Source organism: Pan troglodytes, chromosome 6 (genome assembly GCF_028858775.2).
Source record: "Pan troglodytes isolate AG18354 chromosome 6, NHGRI_mPanTro3-v2.0_pri, whole genome shotgun sequence".
Classification (NCBI taxonomy): domain Eukaryota; kingdom Metazoa; phylum Chordata; class Mammalia; order Primates; family Hominidae; genus Pan; species Pan troglodytes.
In genome coordinates this window covers 104706143-104730155 of record NC_072404.2, presented here as the reverse complement: position 1 = coordinate 104730155, position 24013 = coordinate 104706143, and positions in this window count along the sequence as shown.

Here is a 24013-nt window from a genome sequence, read left to right as displayed (position 1 = left end):
AAGGATGTTGAGGGGCATTACTTATCTTTTCACTTAAAGAGGAATCACAGATTTTCCAGTGCCTCTCAAGTGTGTTCTGGAGCTGAGGGCATTGCTTCCAGATCTGGTGTTTTGGAGCCTTTCCATGGCTTCACTCAGGTGTGATGTATCCAACTGACAATCTCTGATACTTTAATGGCTCTAAGGGTGAAGAGGCCCCTTCAGACTGGAGTTAGTTGGGAATTCAGAGTTCCATCTCTCCAAGCTTTAATAAGAACTAGTGAGCCTGGAGGATACAGAGGCTGGTATTTTTCCCCTTCTGATTTTGGCTTTCTTTGTAACCAAAATTCCTGGAGAGCCTGTTGGAAACCTGCTAAAGAAGAGACACAGTAGGTGATTTTGGCAGTTTTTTCATCTAGCATTAAGTCTGAATATAGGAATGGCCTACCATATAAGGCCTCAAAGGGAATTAATTGCAAGAGAGTCTGAGGGGCAATATGGATCCAAAGGGGGGCTAAGAGTAAGAGGTCCACCCATGTCTGTGCTGTTTTCTGACAGAGTTTATTGAGTATGTGTTCGAGGGTTTCTTTAGTTCTTTCCACTTTTCCTGAAGGTTGTGATCACCAGGCAAAGTGAAGGTACATTTATGCTTACTAAGGGCCCTACTAACCTGTTGAGTTACTTAGGAAATAAAGGATGGACCATTGTCACTTTGCAATGACCTGGGTAGCTCAAACCAGGAAATGCGTTCCTTTAGGAGGAATTTAGCTACCTCCTGTGCCTTCTCAGTCTTTGTGGAGCAGGCTTCTACCCATTTCGTGAAGGTATCTACACATACCAAGAGGTACTTTTACCTGAAGCCTGCAGGGAGATGAGTGAAGTCCATTTACCAGTCCTCCCCAGGGTATGTACTTCTCCTCTGGATTGGACTTATTAATGGAGGGGGCTTCCCTCTCTGGGAATTATTTATGGTACATAGGGTATAGGTTTGACAAACCTGTTGAATGGTTTTGTTTAGTCCCTTCCCACTGAACACTTATTTACAAATTTGTCCTAGACTGTCCTTTGCAAGGTGGGAGAAGTTGTAAAAACTCTTAATGACTTTCCATTGGGAGGTTCCATTTTTGGACCCATCTTTTCTAATATCACTTTAATGGGAATAGCCCCTATTTGCATTATGGCTGAGAAGAAAAATGGAATAGATATAGGGGCTCTTCCCAGTATGGTTTGCAGTGTGACTCTCACTGTAGACCCTAACCAACAAACTTACCAAACATACACCCACAACCAATTCTGCCATCAACCAAGATTCCCCACACTTTTCTCCATCTACCTCCCAATTTCTTCATCTCTCCTCCAATTTCTCCATCTACCTCCCAATGGAAAGCTTTTCCCTGGGAGGCTTTCCATTGGGAGGTAGATGGAAAAATTCTTCCAATCTGTACCATCCACTGGTTTCTTCTTTATACCCATGTTGGGTGGACCAATCTATTTCTTCCTTAGTGTATTGGAGAAAGGGCAGTTCACTGGGGAGAGAGAGGAACAAGTCTCCCATGAAGGTATCATTTGACATGGCTGCCTCTTCAGCGTTTTTGTCAGCTAACCTGTTTCCCCATGTAGTTTAATAGAAGCCCCTGTGGTGTCCTTCACAATGCTCTACTGCCACTTCCTGGGGCAAATGAGCAGCCTCCAGTAGCTCTAAGATTTGAGACCCATACTTAATAGGAGCATCCTGAGCTGTTAGGTACCTTCTTTCCTTCCAGATAGCCATGTGGGCATGAAGCACCAAGAAGGCATATTTGGAATCTGTATAGATGGTTATTCTTTTTCTTTCCCCTAGTTTTAGGGCTCTGGTTAGTGTGATGAATTCGGCTAGTTGCACTGAGGTCCCTGGGGACAGAGCTTTAGTCTCTACAACTTGGTGATGGGACTCTGTAGCATACCCTGCATATCTAGTTCCATCCCTGACAAAGCTACTGCCATCTGAAAACCATATTTTGTCTGGATTATCTATGGGCTGATCCTTTAAGTCTTCCCAGCTGGCATAAATTTTGTTAAGAATCTCACAGCATGAATATGTTGAGTTATCATCTCCTGGTAGTGGCAGTAAGAGGGCTGGGTTAATGGTGGAACACTGCTCAACTGTTACCTGTGGGTTTTCCAACAACAAGACTTGGTACTTTATCAATGTGTTGTCAGTGAGCCATTATGGTCCTTTTAAATTCAATAAAGGGTCTATTTGGTGGGACATTAGGAGCCAGATTGATTGTCCCATTGTGATATTGAAGTCCTCCTCGAGAATAAGGGCTGCTGTACCCACTACCTTGAGGCAATGTGGCCACCATTGTGCTGCTGGGTCTAGGTTCTTTGAAAAGTAACCTACAGCATGTTTGACTGGCCCAAAGGTTTCACTTAGAACTCCTAGTGCTATACCTTGCCTTTTCAGTGATGAAAAACTGAAATGGTTTGGTTAGTATGGGTAGCTCAAGGGCTGGGGCTTGTGAGAGGGCAGTTTTTAACTACCTAAAGGCTTGCTCCTGATTCTTTTCCCAGAGATTGTGTCCCTATTAGTCCCTTCTTTTAAAGCCTGATATAAGGATTTAATAATTCCACCATATTCCAGTATCCAAAGTCTGCAGTATCTTGTGATCCCCAGAAAAGCTCAAAATTGCTTTTGGGTGGTTGGTGTAGTATTCTAAGGATTGCCTGTATCTATTCTGCAGAAAGCTTGTGTTCTTTGAGGCTCATGATTATCCCCAGGTATTGGATTGCTTGTCTTAGTAGCTGTGTCTTGGCCTTGGACACTTTGTACCTTCTGTCTGCAAGGAAATTTAGATGTTGGATTCCTAACTCTCTTGTTGGGGAGCAGATTAACAGGTCATCCATGTACTGTAGGAGATGCCCTCCCATATAAAGACTTAGGTCCTGTAAATATCTAGCCAAGGCTTGCCCAAACAAATGGGGACTATCTCTGAAAACTTGTGGAAGCACTGTCCAGGTGAGCTGTTAACTTCTTCCTTTTTCATTCTCCAACTCCAATGCAAATATAAACTGGGAGGATGGGTCTAGGGGGATACAGAAGAAATTTTTGAAGTCTAAGACCGAAAACCACTGAGCATCTGGAAATCTTCTAGAATTACATAAAGGTTGGGGACCATTGGGTGTATTCGGACTACTGCCTCATTTATGACTCACAGATTCTGGACTAACCTGTATTCTCCGTTAGTCTTTTTAACAGTTAAGATAGGGGTGTTATAGGGTGAGTTACAGGATATTAATCCATGTTTTAGAAATTTTTAAATCAGGGGCTGAAGTCCCTCTTTGGCCTCCAACTGAAGAGGAAACTGCCCTCTGCAAGGATAACTAGAAGGATCCTTGTGCTGAATTGCTATAGGCATGGCCATTACAGCCTTTCCTGGTATTCCTGGGGCCCAGACCTCTGGATTAATTGGAAGGTCTGTGGGCAGTTCATCCTTGTGTGTGGTTTCCTTGAAGAATAAGATTGCATTTGGAAAAGGGGGTGTTGGCCCTGGAGGAAAGGTTAACTGAACTCCTAGTCTAAACAAAATGTCTCTACCCAAAAGAGGCAAAGGACATTCTGGCATCACTAAAAATGAATGAGAAAATACCATTTATCCCCACAGGCAGCACCAAGAAGGAGCAAACCTCTATATTATGGGCACCCCATTTACCCCCATTGCCTGGCAGGATTTGAGGATAATTGCCCAGAAAAAGAGGTAAGCACTGAGCAGGCAGCTCCTTTGTCCAAAAGAAACCTTACAGTCATACCTGCCGTGTCCAAAGCAGCCCTTAGCTTCATCCCCTCAATAGTGATGTTCAATCCAGGAGCTGGCCAGACCATAGGGCCGCTTCAGCTCAAGGTCATCAGGGGTTGGGATTCTGTCCCAGGGGCCCTTTGGCCCTAAGAGAAGTCTCAGATCCAGTGGCTGAGCTTGTGGCAGAGGGGCAAGCCATGCGGGGCTTTTTCCCATCTGCTCCACTGGGGCTGTTTGCCTTCCAGTGGCCTGACTTCTCACACCAATGTCAGTTACCTGGGAGGGTTGTCTGAGGGCAACCTGGAGGGGGCTAATGGACCCGTAGAGCAGCCAATAGTTGGAGCTCCCTCTTTTCCTTTCACTTCTCCTTTTCCTGAACACTTTCCTCTTCCTCCTGGTCCTGGTTGTAAAAGACTGAGGAAGCTATTTTGAGGGTGTCAGGCATAGGGGTGTTGGGACCCAGTGCTAGTTTCTGGAGTTTCTTCCAAATCATCTGGGGCTGCCTGAGTTAGGAAATGGTCCTTTAGGACCAGTTGCCCTTCTGGTGTCTCTGGGTCTAGGTTAGTACATCTCATTAGGGCCTCTTGTAGCCTCCCTAGGAAAGCAGAGGAGGTTTCAAGAAGGCCTTGATCTATTAAGGCCAATTTATTGTAGTTCACAGGCTTTGTTCTGCTAGCTTTCATTCCTTCTACCAGATAGAGGAATATGTGGTTCCTTGTCCACATGCCCTACTAGGTATTGTAATCCCAAAAGAGGTCCACCTGAGAAACTGTTGTGCCCCCTACCCGCCCCCACCCCCAGAGTAGGCACCAGGGTCAGTCGTATGCATTGCATTTGCAAATTATTGGGCCACTTCCTTAATGGAGTCACGTTCTCCCTTAGACAGAGTTTGCCCTAGTATGACTGAGAGGTCCCTCCAGGTGAGTTTAAATGTTAAGCCTACCTTGTGGAACCCTTTCATGTATTTGTCAGGGTCTTCCATAAACTTACCTAGTTCCATTTTAATTTGGCTCAGGTATTGCATAGTGAATGGAGTCTGGACCCTAGTGGCTCTACTGGGGCTGCTAACCTCTTGAAGCGGCATAACTTAAGGGGGTGGTGTCCAGAGGATGGCCCTGGTTAGGGAAGGAAATGAGCCAGGGCTGGGAGACTTGGATATAATAGGGTAGAAGGGGAGTTTGAGCTAAGCTCTGCCCTTGGTTTCTCTGGGGCTTGAGCCCTGGATAAACACAATAATGGTCTCCCAAACCAACCAGAGGGGGCTGCCTGACTGTGGCTGCTATCATTGCTGGATCCATTTTACAAGCCTGACAAAGGTCAGGGTTGTTTCTTAGGACTATGAACGCCTGTACATAGGGGATTTTTGCCCAATTTCCCTGCTGCCAGCAAAACAAATCCAGTCAATAGATCATATTAAAATTTATGATCTCATTTTCTGGCCAAGATTCCTGGTCCCTGAGCTTGGATTCAACCCAGGCTATATTACAGAAAAATGTTAGCCTTTTCTTTTTTAGGGTTTGGGGGTCAAACTTTTCCCAGTTCTTGAGGATGCATCTAGGGGTGTGTCCTGTCATATGGAGAGGCAATTACCCATCTGTGAAGAGAGAACAGAGGAGAAAAAAAGAAAAAAAGAATGCATTCCCTCTTATTCCCCTATCATCCTTTCCTAAACAGGACACCCCCCAATTCGTCCTTACAGTTCCAAAATAAACCAGTCTCACCAAGTACCCCTAACCTTGGTCCCATCTCATCATGATTACCCACTTGAGAACAGAGGAGATACTGGAGTAAACAGGGGGCCCCTTCTTCATCCTTGGGGTCCAGAATGAACTGGTCTTATTGGGAACCCCTAACATTGCTTTCCTTCATCCCTATTCTAATGGTAATCTGTGCCTATAGCCTGGGACCAGCCTTCATCTCTGTCCTATGAGTACTTTTGTCTGTTGTGCCTGAAGCCTTGGGCTGGCTCATATCTGTCTCTATGACCTTATGGTGACCTCACTTGGAGCATTCTAGCAACAAAATGATTATTTCTTTTCTGATATTCCTCTTTTGGGGGGCATAAAATTTGAATAAACTTTAATGAAAAAGGCAAATTAAATGTAAAAACATTGAAATTATTCTTCAGGCTTTCAAAGAAGTTGTTGGGTTTTTAAAAATTATACTTTAAGTTCTGGGGTACATGTACAGAACGTTCAGGTTTGTTACATAGGTATACATGTGCCATGGTGGTTTGGTGCACCCATCAACCCATCATCTACATTAGGTATTTTTCCTAATGCTATCCCTCCTCTAGTCTCCACCCCCTGACAGGCCCCGGTGTGTGATGTTCCCCGCCCTGTGTCCATGTGTTCTCATTGTTCAACTCCCACTTATGAGTGAGAATATGCAGTGTTTGATTTTCTGTTCCTGTGTTAGTTTGCTGAGAATGATGTGCTTTAAGTAGACGGGAAGACTGGTTTTCAGCCAACGGCTGCAAGGGGTTGGACTTTCCTCCCTTCAAATATGGCCTTGAAGGTCCTTATACCTATTGAGAAGAATCTGGAAGTGATCGGAAGAATGGGGAAAATTTTGTATTTGGGGTTCCTTATCCTCCCGGGGTAACATGGAGAACAAATGCTTCAACAGACAAGATAATCCCTCTGCTACAGGAGGAAATGGGAAGAAGCAAGAAGAATTCCCACGGAAAGCCTTCATGTGCTTGCAAAACCAGCAGCCCTTGGATTCAAAAGGGCAGCATTTTTTGCCTTCTTAACATAAAGGAGGAATCTCCAGAGGACTCGGGGCTTGGAAGAATAAGGGTTTGCAAATGGCAAAGGAAGAATTTTCCTTCCTCCCAAAGGATTGCTTACTCAAAAAAAAAAAAAAAAAAAAAAAAAGATGGGGGGGCAGTGGTAGTAGGTGGGGTCCTTAAAAAGCCACAGAGTGAGATCCTATGCAGTGGATAAACAGCATCAAAAGACACCAAAAAACTTGGCCCTGGAGCATAGCATAAACGAAATGCATATGGTAAGTCATAAGGAGCTGGCAGAGTCAGGGTTCTGGTGTCTGTCCTAGAAATGAGCCAACAGACATCCACAAGGAAGCCCATTTCTTTGCTGCTATGCAAACAGCAAGAGCTTCAGGCATATAAATAACAAACCGGGAGTGTGTGTTTAAGGCAGAGTAGGAAGTCGTGTGGCATGCAAAGTGAAAGCAGGGAAAAGGCAGACTTGCCCCCTGGTGGGTACGCAAGACCATTTCAGAATTCACAGAGAGAAAACAGAATAGGTGGTGTTGGTTTTAGGAAAAAAGCCAATTTTAGTAGGAAAAAGAGGGGAAACCCCAGACATTGCACAGTCTTAGGCTTTAGCCCTACCCCTCTCATGAGCCTCCTATCCAGGAGAGCTGTTATTGTCTCAGGTCTACTTGGTGCAGTCTCCAAGGTTTTATTCACCCCTGTGAGCCACCATCAGGGCCAGCTGAGAGATCAGCTATGGGGACCAGAGCTACTGTGACTGAGAGGAACCATTCTGGGGGTTAATTAATAAGCAGGAGAATGAAAGGGGAGAAGGAAACCATGTATGGGTATGGGGGTTGGATGCCTCCAGCCTAAGAAGGCAAGGCATAGAGATGTCTTACCAGTAGAGAATGTATCCAAGTCATGGTAGCAAAGTATTTTTGCACTGGCAAATCTGTACAGCTCTACAACAGCTCAATTCTTGCCTCCTCAAAGGAAAGAATTCATCTTACTTGTATAAGGCAGAGTGAGAGACTGAGGCAAGTTTTTGAGCAGGAGTGAGAGTTTATTTAAGTTTTAGAGCAGGAATGAAAGGAAGTAAAGTACACTTGGAAGAGGGTCAAGTGGGTGACTTAAGAGATCCAAATGCCTCATGTGACCTTTGAGTTGGGGTTTTAATACATTGGTATGATTCTGGGGTTTGCATTTCTTCTCCCCTGATTCTTCCCTTGGGGTAGGCTGTCCACATGCATAGTGGCCTGCCAGCACTTGGGAGGGGCTGCATGTGCAGTGTGTTTACTGAAGTTGTTCACATGCTCACTTGAGGTGTTTTTCCCTTACCAATGGAGTGGCAGGTTATATACCAGTTAAACTCTGCCATTTTACCTCTTAGTGCGCGTGCTTGGACCCACTCACCCAAGCCAAGATCCTGAGATCTTATCAGGAAGCTGCTGATCACCAGCTTCAGGTAGTTTCTATCTATTGGGAGACTGGCTTTCTCTGGTGCCAGCTGCATCCAATTATTTTAGTGAGACAGTTTAATAACCACCTGACCATCACCTCATGGTCACCTGACATTCCTGGTGGTGGGCAGTGGGAGGGGGAGGCTCTCCTTCCCTGCACATGTCTGCCTAACTACCTACTCTAACCCCAATACCGGAATCCCAACATGAACCCCAACATCCTCACTTCCTGGTATTCATGCCCTTGCATATCCCCCTACAACATCAAATAGGGCTGACCTGTTTAACCAATAGGATACTCTAGAAATGATGATGTGTGATTGTCAAGGTCAGATCATACAATAACGCTACCATTTCCACCTTGCTCCCAGAAAGAATGTGTTATGATAAACATTTCTGATTATTTTTAGCTGCTAAGTTCCAAAGTAATTTGCTACGATAACCAGTACAATTAATGAAATAGAAAATGAACATATAATGGAGTGATTCAACAAACCTTAAAAGTTCATTCTTTAAAAAGATTGATAAAAACTAATACCCCTGTGATGAGACAATGAAGAAAAATAATGGCTCAAATATCCAATTTTAGAAATGAAAAATAAAACATGCAGATGCTATAGACAGAGAGGGAAAGAGGAGTCAATGAATCATTTTATGCCAACAAATTTGAAAATTTAATGAAATGGACAAACTTCTAGAAAAAATATGTCATACTCTATTAATTAGGGTAAGACGAAATTACTATAACACATAGAACAGAAATATAGTAGCTTAAAAATCATGGATGTTTATTTCTCTCTCATCTAACAGTTCTTGTGAGAGTTATTAGTAGGGGAGTTTCTCTTTAGGGGGTCATTCAGAGACCCCACTCATCAAATCCTTCAGGAAAGAGAAGGCACACTCAGAACGGCTATTGAGGGAAGTTCTTTAAGGGGACTATTGATGTAAGGATGGGAAAACTAAGGGAAATTAACAAGACACAATACAATACTCCAGTGCTAGCAATGGGATAGAAGAGGTGGGGTGAGGGGAAGGCCAGGAGCTCTTACCATCTCTAGGTTTGAAGGAATAGGAGTGGAAGCAGATACTGGCACAAGAAGAGGGTAGACAAAGTGGAGTCTCTCCCAGTAGATGCCGTGGCCATTGGTAGAAGGATGAAGCCAACCTGTGACAGCTCAGCACAGAGGGCATGGAGGGAATAGATATCCTGACTTAACTTATTCCACCCTCTGAACTAGAAGCCAGAAGGCAAGGGAGCTATTGGTGGAGTTCATAATGCCTCCAGGGACGGAGCATTGAGGGGGCTGCATAGAGAGTGAATCTTGAGCAGTGAGTGGCTCTTTCATGTTGCTAACCATTCCTAGGTGACTGCGGTTATCTGCATGGTTGAATCTAGGTCACTACTGTGTCTGTGTTCTGTCAAAGTGGAAGAAGAAAGACTAGAGGGAATGTAAAGAAGTACCCAATGTCTTAAGGCCCAGGACCAACAATGGTACTCAGCACTTCAAATTCCCTTCTAATGGTAAAATCTAGCCACCTGGCCATACCCAACTAATTGCAAAAAAGAAATGGGTAATGTCAAATGACTGGAGAGACATGTTCAAGGAAAAAGAAAATAAATTTTAGTGAGCAATTAGCAATCTGTGCCTGCCATTTGGTCACCAAATAGCCATCTGCACCCTTCTCTCACACATTGACTCCCTCATCCCTCACCAAGGGATAAAACCCCAACCCCCATCCAATTTCTGCACCCACTTCAAAGTACAGTATCTCCAGGTGATGTTCTGACCTCCACGTTAGGTCCACTAGGGCTGCATGAGGAAGGCTAGAAAACAAAATTATTGTTTTGTTTTCTAGATTACAATCTAGATTACAATCTAGATTACACAACAAACACATCTAGATTACAATCTAGAGTGTGATCAGAGTAACTATAATAAGCAGTCTTAATACACTTAATAGTCACTGAAAAGTTGTTTCTTTTCTTTTCACATTGCATAGCAATGAGATTATTATTCCACCAGAGGGGAACTGAGAGGGTCCCCTGTCCTGACCATGGTGTACTTCCCCATGTTCTTCATGATTTCAAATTTTGCCCTTTGGAAATTCTTCCTAGTCTGTCATGCTTTAAGGCCACCTCTGAAGTGGGTCTTGAAAAGACCGTGTAATTTTAGTATCCATTTCCTACAGGTATAGGTCTGAGAGTCTGAGGACATTTTCAGGCCATGCTTCTGGTTGCTTTTGAAATATCAATACCTTAGAAACTTGATAGGCTTCTGGGTTTGTTTGGTTCCATGTGCCAGCAATGTCACCCAGATTTCATTTCAGAGCATGGGGTTAAAGCCAACTTTACTTCCTGTTTACCATGACCCATTTCCCTCTCTCATTTAAATGCTGTCTCTTTTGAGGCCATCAGAATATATGGGCAAGAAGAAGCAACACCTTTAGTATAATCTCCCATGACTAGTTTTCCTAATTTGGAGGCATTGGGAAGGGCTGTGAGCCATAACAATCTTACCTCCTGGTGTTAAGGACATAGCACCATATTTCTAGACATTCTCTGTAGCTTTTTCCTTTATACCTGCTAGTTCTCTCTCTCTCTCTTTTTTTTTTTTTTTTTTTTTGAGACAGAGTCTCACTCTGTCACCCTAGGTGGAGTGCAGTGGCGTGATCTCAGCTCACTGCAGCCTCCGCCTCTTGGGTTCAAGCAATTCTTCTGCCTCAGCCTCCTGAGTAGCCGGGATTACAAGCACACACCATCACACCTGGATAATTTTTGTATTTTTAGTAGAGACAAGGTTTCACCATGTTGGCCAGGCTGGTCTCAAACTCCTGGCGTCAGATGACCAGCCCACATTGGCCTCCCAAAGTATTGGGATTACAGGCATGAGCCACCATGCCTATCCTACTAGTTCTCATTTGAAAACACAATTTTTCTTTTACTGACCTCTGCTAAAAGCATCAAGGAATGGCCAACACACATCAACATTCTGGTTGCTCTCTGGGTAAATGATCAATCTTTCAAGTTACTGCCAGAGAGAGTTTTACAAAATATTTTGTGATGACAGTACAAGAGTCCCCATTTTTGCAGCCTGTGTGTGAAATCTGTTTCCTCAGTTCTGCTCTGACGACGTATTTATCTAGGTTCAAGTTTCTATATTTTTAAGGTCATGCTAAGCTGTTGTAATGAAGACTCCAAATATAGTGGCTTAAAGGACGTAGACATTGCTGGAAGGTAGTGCATCACAGTGGGTAAAAGCACAGATTTGGGAGTCCAATTTTCTGGATTTGAATCCCAGTTCAGTCACTTACTAACTGTGCAAATCTGGCCTTCTCTGAGCCTCAGTTTAAAAAAAAAATTAGGTAATAATAGTTACTACTACCTTCAGCTGGTAATAAATCTTTAAAATTGAGGTAATAATATTGCCTAGCATTGGTAAGAATATTAAAAGAGTTAATATATATAACATTTAGAGTTAATGTATGTTATATGACAATGCTATAGAAGTATCTGCTAATTTTTTTAGAACATTTATATTCTCTTTCACATAAGAGATCTCAGACAATTATTCCAAATCAGTGTGAAAATTCTGATACTTCAGGGGACTAAGAGCTTTCCATTGAGTTGCTTACACTCTATGGGGCATTGTCATTAGCTTCCTGATCAAAACTCGCTCACCATCACATCAGATTCCAGCCATGGAAAGAAGAAAGAGAGGATGAGAAAACACGTCAAATATCTGTGGGCCCAATTTGGAAATGGCACAAACTACCTCCACTGACATTCTATTGATAAGAGAATAGTTATACAATTATAGCTAATTGGAAGGAAGCTGGAAAATTTAGTTTAGCTGGTGGTATGGTTTAGCTGTGTCCCCACCCAAATCTCATCTTGAATTGTAATCCCTATAATTCCCAAGTGTCAAGGAAAGGATCAGTGGGAGGTGATTGGCTCATGGGGGCAGGTTCCCCCATGCTGTTCTTGTGATAGTGTGTGAGTTCTCATGAGATCCTATGGTTTTATAAGGCAGTTTTCCCTGCTCTTGTTCACACTCTCTCCTGCTGCCTTGTGAAGAAGGTGCCTGCTTCCCCCTCTGCCATAATTGTAAGTTTGCTGAGGCTTCCCCAGCCATGCAGAACTGTGAGTCAATTAAACCTCTTCCCTTTATAAATTACCCAGTCTTGGGTCTTTCTTTCTTTTCTTTCCTTTCTTTCCCTTCTTTCCTTTCTTTCCCTTTCTTTTCCTTCCTTCCTTCCTTCCTTTCATTCATTCATTCATTTTGAGACAGAGTCTCACTCTGTCCCCCAGACTAGAGTGCACTGGTGTGATCTCAGCTCACTGCAACCTCTGCCTCCCGGGTTCAAGCAATTCTCCTGCCTCAGCCTCCCGAGTAGCTGGGATTACAGGCGCACACCACCACACTGGGCTAATTTTTGTATATTTAGTAGAGACAGGGTTTTACCACTTTTGGCCAGGCTAGTCTTGAACTCCTGACTTCAGGTGATCCGCCCACCTTGGCTTCCCAAAGTGTTGGGATTACAAACGTGAGCCACTGCACCCAGCCTCAGGTATGTCTTTATAGCAGTGTGAGAATGGACTAATACAGCTGGGTAGCCTCTTGCCCAGAAAGGAAGGATTTTGGTAGGCAGTTAGTACATTCTACTACAGTTCCTTAAACTGACTCGAAAAAAGCTTGGAATGTATTATAATTCTATAATGATTGAGGAAATTAAGTTAGTAAATTAGTATAAAATATCTTTATATTAAAAGAAACTAAAAAATCAAAACAATGAAAGGTCTATAAACATTGAAATGGATAAATAAATTATAGTAGATTCATACAATGAAATATGGACAGCAATTTATCCCACAACTAGAGATACATGCTAACAACATGTATGCATTTTACAAATAATGTTGAGCTAAAGAAAACAAAAGCAATTCATGTAGTATGATTTTGTTGTGGAGGAATTCCAAAAGAATCAAAATCAAACAATGTTGTTTGAAGATGCATGCCTAGGAGGTTAAACTAGAGAGAATAGAAAGGTGATGATTATCATAAGAGTTAGGACATTTGTTGCTTCATGGAAAGCTGTCAAGGGAAGGTACAGGGGAGGCTTCTGGGTTGTTAGTAATATTATATTTTAACCTGGATGGTGATTTACATTGGTGTTTGTTTTATAACTGTCCTATAGAAGGATATATGTATTTTATACACTCTCAGGTATATATGATGTATGTCACAATTTTCTAATGGATATGAGAGAGCAAAGTCAGCTTCAAAAAATAAAGGGCAAGGGTAGGCCTAATAATAAATTAGTTTAGTATTTGTGCAAGAAAAAACAAATAGACCAATTGAACAGAAGAGAGATCTCAGAAAACAACATATTTATGTATGCAGAATTAATATAAGATAAAGTTAGCAGCACCAGTCAATAGGGAAAGATGTTTTGTTTAGGAGATGGCATTGGGAGAATGGTCTCACTCTAAGGAAACAAAACTATATCTTATCCAACATCTCTAGATAACTACCTAAGAAAGGTGGACTCTGGATGGGTTAAAGATCTTAAGGTGAAGGATAACTCTTAGTTAATAGAAGACAATAAAGGAGAGTATCTTTATGACCTAAAGGTAGGGAAGAACTTCTGAAACAAAATTTAAAAAGCATTAACCCTAAGACTAAAAAACCTGATTGAATTTGAATCATCAAAATTAAGGATTTCCACTCCTTGAAAAACACCATGGCAAAGATAAACTGACAAGGTATTAGTAAGTAGACTATATTAGGAACTCTTAAAAATAACGAAGTGGGGATAATAACCCCAAGGAATAACAGACAAATGGTGTGAAGAAGCAATTTACAGAAGAGGGGGAAAAATGACACACATGAAAGATGCTCAGAATCCTAGTAATCAGAGACGTGCCAATTGAAGCAGCACTTTTAAATTACTTTATACCTATTAGACTAGCAAAGAATTAAAAGGCTTGATATTGCCAAGTGTTGATGAGGAGGCGGGGATGTAGGGGACCTTATGCATCATTGGTGGCAGAGTAGACAGTTGTACCCGTGACAGTTAAGATCCAGAGCTCAAGGAACCACAAGAACTGTAGGCTCCAGAGTCACTCCTGCAGCCACAGGCCTCCCTGCAAAACAGATGCTTGCAATATTGCCTCTTTCCTCAATTATTTCTAAATTTAATTTTGCTCAAGTCCTGGCTAACTTAGATACAAAATTACATCCTATACTCTGGCTTCAAGGCAGTTGAAGGAATATAGCCTTTAGTTTCTATCTCTGCAGGGCAGGTATGCACACTAGAAGAGTGAGGTCCAACCCCCCAGTTGGGGTTCAGGAACTTGTCTTTTATAAAAACTCCATACATTATTCTAATGTATGAGCCGATATTTAACAACACTTCACCAAAAGGATGCTGGAAAAGAGCTTGAAGGTCCTGATTTAGTGTCCTCACTACACATCACAGAAGTAAGACCTAGGTGCACACTAAGTATTATTGATGTGTTCGTGTTTCATTGTCACAATACAGCAGAAATTTGTCTACAGCAAGAAAACAAATCATTTACTTTTTGCCAAAGTTCATTTTTATTGTGCAATGAGATTTTCTAGAAAAGTGATTCACTAGAAATGTAAATGACCGTATTAGCACAGCCAAGGGCAAGTCATCCAACTGAGGGAAACCAAGAGGAATGTTCTTAAGCAGAAGCAGAGAATGTAATGAAAATTTTTAACATATTCAGTTTCATATTCTGTCTAACAGAAGTATCAGAAAAAGCTCAGTCCTTTAGGGATGACTTTGGGAAATGGTGAATGAATAGGTATCACATACTTGTGTTCATCAGGCTCCAGGCTTTGCATACCAGAGGAATTCTGTGGTTTCTGACAGCTAACTGGTGAATCACATAAACCATAGAATGTAATTGATTCTATCAAGAAGTAAAATCAAATGAAGTATAGATGGAGCATTCTGTGGACTGCTATCAATTTTCTCTAAAGAAAAAAAGAATTGGCTTCTGCCATGAATCTGAAGATTGTCTGTGGGTAAAATGCAAACGGAAAGTAAATTGTTCATGAATGAATTCTAGAAAAGCCCACTGGTATTCAGAGAGAGAGAGAGAAAGTAAATATCTATATAGAAATTTTGGGAATAATAAAGTCAGATGTGCCCTACTATTAATAGGTTTAAACATTTTGATCATTTCCCTATCTTTATCTTGCTTTACTCACTACTTTCCAGGACTTTTCCTACCAGGCACTGTCAATAAATCATGTGCTTCTGAATTCCTCTGTCTCCCATTCTAGGGAACCAGACAGACATCAAACATGTATCTAAGTTGCCCAAGACAGGAGCCAGATACTCACTTTATCAGCCTTTGTGGTACACTGGACAACTGTTTTCCATATATTCCATTTCTCTTCTTGCTGTGCCACTCTCAGTGGGCTGAGTATACATCTCTGTGTTATTAAACTCAGGAATGGCCATGTGACTTAGTTTGGCCAATGAAATACTGGTAGAAGTAACACAGATCACTTTCAGATAGAAATTTTAAGGGCCACTGTAGTTCACTGTGTCTTTTTTCTCTTTGCCCCCAGACTGGTAATGTTGTAGATATAGTTTGCTCTGCCAGACTGGACCCTGGATTAGTGATAATCAGAAGCAGAGCCAGAGCTAACTTGCAATGGACAAGTAGCATGAGCAATAAATGTTAAACATAAACAGTAAACCATTGCTGTTACCAGCCTCTGTTGCAGCATGCTGCAGTAGTTCATTCTTTTTCATTTGCTGTGTGTGGTATTTCATTGTATGAATATTTCACAATTTATCCATTCCACTATTGATAGACACTTATATTTATCCAAGTTTTTGTACATTATGAATAAACTGCAATGAATTTTCTTGTAAGATGTATTTTAATGCATGTATGTAAACATTTCTTTTGACTATATAGAAATGTGTCTCTTTAAATGTTTAGTTTCTGTTAGTGAAGTTGTAGATTTTCGTGTAGAGATTTTGAACATCTTCTGTTACATCCTAAGAGTTTAGCAGTTCTGGTGCTCTTGTAGATAGTATCTTCTTAAAATTTCATTTTCTAATTGTTTGTTACTACACAAGAACAAATGATTCTGTATACTGACTCTATAGCTAGCTACCTTAGTAAATTTATGTTTTTATTTTAAACTTTATCTGTAGAGTCTTTCGTATTATCTACATACCAAGCACATTGTCTGTAAATAATGAGTGTTCTAGATCTTCTTTTCCAGCCTTGACATCTCCTCTTTCTTTTTCTTACCTTTAGTTTAATATTGGGCATAAGGGATAATCACAAATGTCTTTGTTCCTTTCTCAATCACCAGGGAAAGCTTTCAAATTCTCATTGAGTGTGAAAATTGCTGTAACTTTTTCTCTTTGGCAAATATTCTTCACCTGATTAAGAAATTTGCATTCTCTTTCTAGTTTACTAAAAATGTTTTTAATTGTAAATGAGTGTTGGATTTTTAAAATACTTTTTCTGCATCTATTGAGATCATCATTTTTCCCCTTTATTCTGTTAATTATATGTTGATTTAAAACTTCAAGCCAAACTCCCATATGGTGTATAAACCTTACTTGATTATGATATTATTATGTTTTTATAATTGTGGACTTACTTGACTAATATTTTAAGATATTAATGTCCATGTTCATAATAAAGATTGGCCTGTAATTTTAATTTCCCTTTTTTGTAATTAATTGTCAGGTTTTAGTATCAAGGTTATATTCACCTGGTGAAAGAGTTGAGAGTTATTTCTTCTTTTTTTATTCTCTAAAAGTTAGTGTAAAATTTAGCATTTTTTCTTCCTTAAGTGTTTGGAATAATTCACTTATGAAGCTACCTGGGACTAAAGATTTCTTTAAGGGGGATTTTAAAGTATAGATTACATTTATTTAAAGAATATAGAAATATTGCAATTAAATGTTTCTTCTTGTGTATGCTTTGATAAATTTAGCAATTCATTCTTTTCATTTAAATTTGCAGATTTAGTGGAATAAAGTAGTTCATAATATCCTTTTGTTACATATTTAGGATCTGCGGTAATATCCTCTTTATTTCTCACATTTAGAATTTGTTTTCTTTCTCATTTTCTTTCTGTCAGTCTTACCACAGTTTTATATCTTTCATTAGTCTTTTCAATAATCAACTTTTGAATGTTTTGTCCTAAGTTTTTATTGTAGTAAATTTCACATAGTATAAAATTCATCATTTAACCATTCAATGACATACAATTCAACGGCATTAAGTATGTTCACAATATTGTTCAACCATCACCATGATCTTGCGCCAGAATATTTTTCACCATCTCAGAAGGAAACCTATATGCATTAAGTAGTTATTCCCCATCCTCCTCTCCCCTGCAGTTCCTGACAACTACTAATCTGCTTTCTGTCTTTATGGATTTGCCTTTTCTGGCTATTTCATGTAAATGGAATCCTATAATATGCTGCCTTTTGTGTTTGGCTTCTTTCACTTAGCATAATGATTTCAAGGTGCACCTATGTTGTGGCATGTATTAGGACTTTATTCTTTTTTTATAACTGAATGACACTTCATACAATGGATAGTCTCTCTTCAAGTTTGTTTTTTATTTCATTGATTGCTGGTTTTATCTTCATTTCCATCCTTCTCCTTTCTTTGGATTTTTAAGCTTTTTGAGATGTGTGCTTAGACAATTGAAGTGAAGTGACATAGTTCTGTTAGCTTTCCCTTTTCATACTTTCAGTTTCTGTTTTTAGGTGCACATCAGTTTTGGACTGCCCATATCTAGACATACAAACTTAGGGCTCCTACACTTCCTAATTGGATGACTTTGTATAAATGGGGATAATCGTATCGATCCTATCTCCTTGTCCAGGGTCTTGTGAGAGAATGTAAGGTAAAAGCATTTTGTAAACTAACTTCCAGACTTGGATAGTACCTTGTACTTTGCACTGCCATTGCTTTATATCTGCATAGTGGTTTCACAAGTTTTTAAAAATTTAATACAGCAAACCCACAGGAATTATCTCCATTTTACAGATGTTATTTCTGCTACTATAGAATTTTCAGGAAGTGACCATGAATTTAGTATTTAAAGCCCAGGGTTTTTGGTTTTTTTTTTTTTCTTCCAGCTTTACTATAGCTGCCTCATGCAGAATGGTATTATTGGCATTCTTAGAACATTGGAATTTCACACTTTCAGAAACTTGAGAACATTGCAACAACTGCCAGCAGGGCTCAGCATCCTCTGCAGATGAACAACACCAAGTGGTATAGTCACCCAATCAATCCTTTTGCACTTCTACAAAATTAAGCTTGGCAAATTTGGCTCTGGCTTTCTACCAATTCATTGACAGTTTTTACTGACTACTCCGTGAATTAGGCTTTTTGTGGGAAAATAAAAGAATGGGTTGATGTGATTGTTATCAAATATATTTAGGAAGAAGTATTTGAACATGTGCAAATAAATACTTAGCACATGAGGATCAAGGGAGGAAAGGAAAGGGATTCTAATAGTCAAGGTGAGATCTGAGTTTTTAAAGAAGTTTGCTTTTTAAATGTTTGGTTATACATTTCTGGTGATAAAAAAAATTCTAAGTTTAAAACACCTTCATAACTTCTCATAACATTTAAAATCTTCACATTGCATGGACTTATACTCTTGTTTGCACATTTTAACATGTGTGAAATAGGAAATTATTGTATAATTAATAGTTTCTTAGAACTGTGTTGTAGATTAATTATAGTTTTTCTTTTTTAGTAGTACATAAAATAAAAGAATAATAGTAAGATAGTTATGTATTTAACACTGATGGCATTACAGTAAATAAAATATGGAACATTAAAGTATTCCAGAGGATTCTGTAATAACTTTTAAACATTCATTCATTCATTCATGTATTCAACAATATTTATTGAGCACCTAGATTTTGTTAGGTGCTGTACCAGGTGTTAGAGCTATAACAACAAGCAAGGCATTTTTATACAGGCTTCTGGTCTAGTGAGAAAAACAGTACCATGATAAAGTATTAACAATACAGAGTGGCAGGAATAATAAAGAAGCAGCATGGTGCAATGAGACATATGAGAAGGGTATCCAAGATTTAGACATCAGGAAAAACTAGTAGAAATAAATTGCAAACAGGTGCCTGAAGGAGCAGGTAGGATTTGATCATGTTAAGAATGGGGACTAGTATTCATACCCTCGTGTAATTCCTTCACCTTGAGAGAACAGAATGAATACAACATGGTAAAAATGATATGTCACTTTGAAAATTAGGTTACAAAGAGATGGTGACTTCCATCTTGCTTGTTAAAATGAGATCACAGTCCTGGCCAATGCCTGGGCTACGACCTTGGGAAAGACCCTGAGGCAGAGGCACCAGGTAAGTTGTAGTCATACTCCTGGCCCACAGAAAGTGAGAGGTGATAAGTGTTTGTTGTTATAAGCTGATACATTTCAGGCTTGTTTGTTACATGATGGTAGATAACTAATACATCTGTAGGGAAGTGGGGTGGACATAGGTATGAGAGGGATTGCAATTAGGCATGAAGAAATTTGGAGGCAAAGGATATATTTATTACCTTGATGCCTGTGATGTTTTCATGGGTGAATATATATGTCAAAACTTATTGATTTATATATAATGACATATGTTGAATTATAAACATATATAATTATATTTATATATTATAAATGTGTGCAGTTTATTGTATATAAATTATATCTCAATAAAGACATTTGTATTTTAAAATGGGGAATAAAAAGCTTATGGAAAGACAGTGTTTCAGGCAAAAGAGCAAATGAAAACAAAAGCCCAGAGCAAGAGCTCCAGAAAGAACAGACCATTTCAAAGTGTGCATTGACATGGGAAACCTTTGCTCTTGGATTTGAAAGAGATAAGTAGGTTAAGGGAAGGAAGGAGGACAAGATTGGTTGTGAAAAGAGGTAAAAGAGAACAAAGAGAACAAATAGTCAGTGACTTCAAACAAATACCATGGATTTTTGTGCAAGAAAGACCACTTGGGTTCTTTAAGGCCCATAGGACAACTGGGTCAGAAAAGGAGAGAGTGGCATCTCTAGTCTACTCCCAAACCATCTTTCAATCCCTGCTCCTCCTGCCTCCTTTATCCCCAACCCCTTGCCATTCATTTATACTTTCCTTCCCTTTACAAATATTTGAGCATTTACTATGTGCCAGAAACTGTTCTAGGAGTTAGAGAGAAGGTAGTTAGCAAGTTAAGGTCTGTGACCTCTAAAAGTTTACATGCTAGTAGGGGAAGGCAGGTGGCATTAAGTAGGAAGATGATTTCCTGTGGAGTGCTGTGAAGACAGTGGTGATAGAGTCCTTAACACCAGGTATGGCACAGCCTCAATCAGTCAGTTCAGTCCCAGCTGAACAAAACACTATTTGGGAGAAGAATCCTAGAGACCCTACTGTGCCAGGAAATAATACCTTGGTTGCTAGATCATGGTAAAGTGAGGGAGGATTCCAGGGAAGAGAGAATGGTCAGTATTGTGGAGGACCTCTTGGAGGGTCTGAGGAAGTGGTTATTTAACAACCACTGTAGAAATATGTCATTATTCTAATAACCAGTAATTCTGTACTGGTGCTAACCATTTGATATCAGCACTGAGGTCTCAGTAACTGGTGCAGAGAGAGGGTTCAGGAGAAGAGGGTGTGGAGGAAGTCTACTCTAGATGGTAATATTGGGAAAGGCCTCTCAGAAGAAGTGACATTTAAGCTATGACCTGAATGAAGAGAAACAGAAATGCAAGGGGCAGTTGGGAAGTTAAGTCAGGGGGATGGGAAGAGGATTCTAGCCAAAGAATAGCAAAGACAATGATGGTGAAGTGCAATAAACTTGGTGTGTGTACCGAATGGTACAAAAGCTAATGTTGCTGCAACGTTATGCTGAGTGAATTATAAGAAATTAGGTCAGATGATAAGCACAGCCCAGATCCTGTGGGGCCTTTCAGGCCACAATAAGAAAATAAAATGAGAAGCCACAAGAGGGAGGATTTTAAGCATGGAAATGATATAATCTGATTTACATTTTTAAAGGATTACGTGGGCCTTGGTAAGAAGAATGGATTTGTGGGGAGGGTGATTAGGGAGAGAACAATGGAGAATCTGTTCTAGCCTGGAGATGATAGCAGCCTGAACCAGAGTAATGGCAGTGGAAATGGGGAAAATTGGGTTGATTCAAGATTATTTGAAAGTTGTAGTGGTTTCAAAGAGCTATCTATACATTCTTTGATATGTGGGCTAGGCATTTTTGCACTGCTATAAACACCTGAGGCTGGGTAATTTATATAAAAAAAGTTTTAATTGGTTCATGGTTCTGTAGGCTGTATGGGAAGCATGATGTCAACATCTGCTCAGGTTCTGGTGAGGACCTCAGGAAGCTTAAAATCATGGGGGAAGGTGATGGGCATCACTAGCATGTCACATGGCAAGAGAGGGAGTGGGGGTGGGGGGAGGTGCTATAGTCTTTTAAACAACCAGATCTCACGTGAACTCAGAGCAGGAGAACTCACTCATTACCATGAGGATGGCACCAAGACAATTCAGAGGGATCTGCCACCATGACCCAACACCTCCCACCCTGTCCCACCTCCACCATTGGGGATCACATTTCAGCATGAGATTTGGAGGGGACAAACATCCAAACCATATCAATATGCCTCAAGGCATATGAAGGGGAGCCTCAAAAGGTGAAGTTTAATTCTTCTCGCCTTGAATGTAAACTGGAGTTAGCAGTTTGCATCTAACAAACAGAATATGACAGAAGTTAGGGGATGTCATTTCAGAAGTTAGGTTAATAAAAGATTGTGGCATCCATTTTGGAGGCATGCTATCTCACTCTTTCAGGTTGCTCATTCTAGTGAAAGTCAGCTACCTTGTTCTGTTGTAGTTCTGTAGAGAGGCCCACATATCAAGGGACTGAAGTATCAAGGGACTGAAGTCTCTAAAGAGCTGTGTGAGTAATCTTGGAGGCTGATCTCACCTCCTTCACCCACTCCAGTTGAGCCTTCAGATAAGATGGCAATTCACACTGACAGCTCAGCTGCTAACTCATGAGAGACCTTGAGCCAGAGGTATCTAGCTGTGCCATGCCTGAATTCCTGACCCACAGAAATGATGAGATAATAAATGTTTGTTGTTTTTAATGGTGAGACTTTAGTATAATTTGTTATGCAGCATATGATAACTAATACAAAATAGAGCCTATAGGACTGACTGATCTGTTTGGTGCAAGAGGGTGTGAGGAAAAGAGATGGATGAAAGAAGATATGTAGATTTTGGACTTGAGCAACTGGATGGTAGTGATGCCATTTATTGAAGTGTGAGTTTGGGCAGGGGGGATTAAGAGTTTTCCTTTGGACACATTTTGAAAAGACTATTAAACACCCCAGTGGGCATGTCAACCAGGTAGCCTGCTGGGCCCTGCCCAAATTCCTTATGCACTGTTTATGAGCATAAGAAAATGATTGTTTGGTTTAGCAGCTAACCTTGTGGAATATCTCCAATCTTCCATTCTCACCTTAACCCATTCTAATATGGTTTGTGTTCTTTTGACTCGTGTAGAATTTGTTCTTATTAAACCACCTATTGTATCCATGTTATCTAATTCAGTAGTTACTTCTCTGCCATAAGCATACTCAACTCATAGCCACATTGGACACAGATCATCACTCCCCCTCTTTTTGAATACTCTTCTCTTTTGGATTCATTGGTTCTACTTCTTAGGTAGATTCTTCTGCTCCACCTGGTGTTAACCAGGGTGGCTTAGCCAGTGGTATTCAGTTGGTGGCCAGGCTGTGGTGGCTGGGCTTGTCTAATAGCCCACTTCATTCATTTCTGCTTCCTTGGTGCCGATGGTTAAGAGGTTGGCTTCAGCTGACCACTTTCCCTCTCCATATGTTCACGGCCTTTCATGTGAATGCTCCAGTGGAGTGGTCAGGTTTTTTACATAGTAGCTCAAGGCTTAAGAGCAAGTGTTCAGAAGGAGCAGAGAGAGAGGGCAGTAGTTACAATGTGAGGCCAAAGAAGCTTCCCCCCAGAAAACTAAAGGTGATAAGTAAAGCATGTTGGTATTGGCTGGCAATATTCCACAAGAGATGAAAGGACAGATATTGCAGAAGAGAGAAGGTATAACTGGGACCAAAAGCCTTGAGAAGGAAAGAGACATGGAGCAAATCATTCATAGTAACAGCAGACAGCAGAGAAGAGAGACATGGTTGTACAGAGGCACCTCCTTTGGGTCTTTACTCAAATGCCCCATTATCAGTGAGAACTTCTCTGACTGCCTGTTCTTCAGCAGAGGGTATTCCTTATCCCCTTTCTTGCTTTATGTGTTTTCTCCATAACATATGTGCATATCCATAACACACACATGCATCACCTAGAGCATTATATATGCCACAGTGACATGTTTTGCTGATTTCTCAATTGACTCCCCCCATTGGAATGAACGTAAGCTTGAGGAAGACGTTTTGTCCTGTTCTGTAGCATCTAGAACAGCGCCTGGCACATAGTAGGTACTCAATAAATGTCAGCTGCATGAGGAAATGAATGAGCTGTGTGGGGGATGTACTTGAGTGAACTCTAAAGTCAGAGTGGTGTTGAGAGAAAAATGCTTGAAATCCAGATGTTGGAAGGTGACACAGAGTAGTAGCCTGGTGAGAACAGTTAGATCTTAGGGGTTCCTACTACAGCCCTCCCTTCCGCACCTTTTTGGCTGTCACCATGATCAAGCTACTGAATCTCCCTGAGACGCAAGGACCGGGATGGCACAAAGTGAGTGCTCACCAAAGCTTGACTGTCCTTTCCCATGGCAATTTACTTCAGCTTGTTTGATTTCCCCTCCCCGACTGGACTAGGCACCTATTCTCTGTCTTCTCTCTTTACAGTTGGAAGGAGCAAAATGGGACTTTTGGCTGAAAGTGCTGAGCTCCTGCGGTGGGGGCTGACCGCAAGCCGCGCCTTCTGTGCACCTGGTCGGCCCAGCTAGCTGCGGACCCGGCGGGGAGGGGCGGGGC